The sequence below is a fragment of the Cibotium barometz genome, chromosome 40 (genome assembly GCF_041138505.1).
Source record: "Cibotium barometz isolate CiBa-2024 chromosome 40, ASM4113850v1, whole genome shotgun sequence".
NCBI lineage: Eukaryota > Viridiplantae > Streptophyta > Polypodiopsida > Cyatheales > Cibotiaceae > Cibotium > Cibotium barometz.
The window spans coordinates 34,998,787-35,001,941 of record NC_141085.1 but is presented as its reverse complement, the minus strand read 5'-3'; the positions used below and the strand labels follow the sequence as shown (position 1 = coordinate 35,001,941).

The following is a 3,155-nucleotide window of genomic DNA, read 5'->3' as shown; positions in this document are numbered from 1 at the left end:
CTGACACACCAATAGATGCAAGGGATTCCACAATACCCTTTATCTTCAACGCATAGTCATTCACAGACATGCTCTTTTTCTCCACAGTATGAAGTTCATTCTTCAACTGTATCTTACATGCCTTGGTATTTGTTTCATAAAGCTTTACCAAGGTGTCCCACGCCTCCTTGGGGGACTTGGCATCCTGAATGTGCCTAATCATGGTGTCCTGTATACTAATGGAAAGCCAATACATTACTTTCCTGGCTCCTTGGTTCCAGTCTTTAAACTCTTTCACATCTGCAGCAGTCGAATTTATATCCGGTATCTCCGGTGCCTCTTCATGCTCACCTTCTATGTAGTCCCAATAGCCTTTTCCCATAAGGAATTTCGTTAACCTAAACCTCCAAGCATGGAAGTTATTCTTATCCAGCTTCTCAGCCACAATCTGTGTTATGCCATCATTAGACATCTTGCCAAACACACAATTTTACCAAAAACTGCACTCTGGTTTTTCTGCACAAACTGCTGTATTTTCTGCACAGCGGTACTGTACTACTCTCAAATGTCACAACCAGTGACTTCAATGTGCATACATACACCCAATGGAAACTGTAGACCTCTTTGCAGCACCCACAGTGTCTGCACAGTCAATCTGTCTTCCTACAGTTCTTAAAACAGAGTTCTGCAGAGAATCGATGACTTACCCGCAGTGCTCGAAATCGCCTGCTTTCTGAAAAACGGAGGTCCAGACGCGCCCGAAACGCGTTTTCGGCCCGGAAATTTTAGTCCGAAGGACTGTATAGTTGCCCTATAGCTTTACTCCCGCGAAGAAAGCTCCTCAATCAGAGACCGTTTGCCGGTGCCTCTCCCGTAGAGCTCCCGACAAGGGTGTAGTCACCAACACAAATAGGGAAGAGTAGTTGCAGCTCTTACCCTCGTACCGCTTCCTGTGGTTCTCTTGCTTGCAGCTCAGCCCTTAGCACAAACCAGGCTCTGATACCATGAAAAGATGCAGGGGGGAAGAGAGCTTGAGCTCTTGCAAGCACACACACACACTCACAAAACCCTAATAGAGAACACACAAGGTGAGAGGCTGAAATCTTCTTCTTCTCTACTCAACACTCAACACACCATATACAAGAATAAGAGTACACAATAATATGGAAGGTACTCAACCAATACATATACGGGTTCTTTATAGTGTGAACCCGACTAAATGAGCTGGCGCTATAACTATGCGAGTCTCTAGAATGGCTGTCACACAGCCTGTCATCCCACTCGCCGCATATCACCCAAGATCTCACCAACCATGCCAGTGGTGTAAGTGTGGGGCCTATCCCCCAGGCGGGTCATCAGTGGCCACCGCCTCACTAGACGAGCTCGATATCTCAACAAAAGGTTGCACAGCATCTTCCACAAAAACATCTCGACTAATCAAGATACGCTTTGACTGTGGATGATATAATCTGTAACCCTTGCTCTCAGCACTGTAACCAACAAAAATGCATTTGACAGCCTTATCATCCAATTTTCTGCGTTGTTGCATAGGCACTAAAGCATAGGCCAAGCAACCAAAGACACGCAAGTGACCAATAGAAGGCTTCCTGCCATGCCAAGCTTTGTATGGAGTAATAGACTGCAAGGCCTTAGTGGGACACCTGTTGAGTACATATGCAGCACACATGACAGCCTCAAGCCAAAATGCATGTGGCAAAGCTTGGCTCTTGACCATACATTGTGCCATCTCCATAAGTGACTTATTTTTTCTCTAAGCAACACCATTTTGCTGAGGGGTATACGGCACTGTACATTGGTGTTTTATCCCACGACTGGCCAGAAATGCATCAAACTCTTTAGACATGTACTCCCCCCCTCGATCAGAACGGAGGGTGCCCACAGTACAATTGGATACATTTTCAACCATAAGAAAAAACTGTTTGAAGCACAAAAACACTTCGGACTTTGCCTTCAGTGGATATACCCATGCATGCCTTGAGTAATCATCAATGAAAGTCACGAAGTACAAGTGTTTACCAAACGGAGTTTGCATAGGCCCACATACATCACTATGTACAAGTTGCAATTTGCGAGTGGCCCGCACAGAACCATCCTTTGGAAACGCAGAACGCTGCATTTTGCCCAAAATACAGCCTTCACAACATGTCTCAATGGTGCCTCAAGAGGGGCTCCCATCAATTAGTTTCTTGATAAATGCCATTACATAAAATCCGCAATCAATTGCGTTTGGTTGTTTTGGCACCTATAATGTTTATCGACATATGTCTCAATTAATCCAATCCAAAAAATGCCATATATCATGCTATATAAAGGACACAATATTGGACACAATATTGAAAGCCAAAATTAATTTTCACATACCTCTATACACTTCAACTCAAACCCAGTGGATGGGCATGCAAGAGACTCTTGTAATGGTCCATGTGTGCAACTTGAAGAAATTGACTCAAGAACTCTAATAATATATATATGTAAAATGTTAGTTAGCATTTACCCAAGCATTTTGGATTCATGAACTTCAAAGTAAACCTCTTGTCTTACCGTTGCACAATGGAAACATACTCGCCCGAATTCCCTACATGCAGTGAGTCTAGGTGCAGGAGAATATTTTTTCTTGATGACAAGCCTCTCACCTTCATGATGTGGTAATTATAGACCACAAAAAGAGTCCAATGGTGCCTGAAAAACATGAAGTTGTAAGTGCTTTGTCTACTAATGACAAAAACAAGAACACATGCATCAATATGAGTAAACTATTGACTTTACCTATGTACTAGAGGTAGAAACAAGAACACATGCTTGCTCATATCAATATGTCCAAAGAAATTTTGCAATGAATTATTGCTCTTTGGATGCCGTGAAGCCACATATTCATACCACAAACTATCCACGAATGAAACCTTCTCCAGAGCATCTATAGGTAGGGTTTTTTCCATCCACCTACAAAATCAACATGCTTTAATTATCTTTGAGCTGCAAATCCAAAAGCTATATTTCAGAATTAAAAAAATTACCGACATGGCAAATAGGTTAAGCACACGAGTAGACGCTTCCACATGCATGATTGACTCGATTGAAACCATGCATATGTTAAGATAATTCAATATTCAAGCCATAGAGTTAAATAAAGTATACCTTTCATAGACCGCACTTAG

General features: G+C 42.4%; 1 long non-coding RNA gene across 2 annotated transcripts; it reads right to left on the bottom strand.

Annotated features, from left to right (window-relative positions):
• Nucleotides 1-2,167: 2,167 nt before the first annotated feature.
• On the bottom strand, nucleotides 2,168-2,911 carry LOC147615444 (uncharacterized). 2 transcript variants are annotated; one of them, XR_015262723.1, is made up of 4 exons: nucleotides 2,767-2,911; nucleotides 2,542-2,679; nucleotides 2,362-2,455; nucleotides 2,168-2,242 (listed from the first exon to the last, which is right to left on the bottom strand). It is a non-coding gene; the product is annotated as an uncharacterized LOC147615444 (long non-coding RNA). The 2 variants fall into 2 exon arrangements; XR_015262722.1 differs by having other exon boundaries at nucleotides 2,542-2,910.
• Nucleotides 2,912-3,155: the final 244 nt, after the last annotated feature.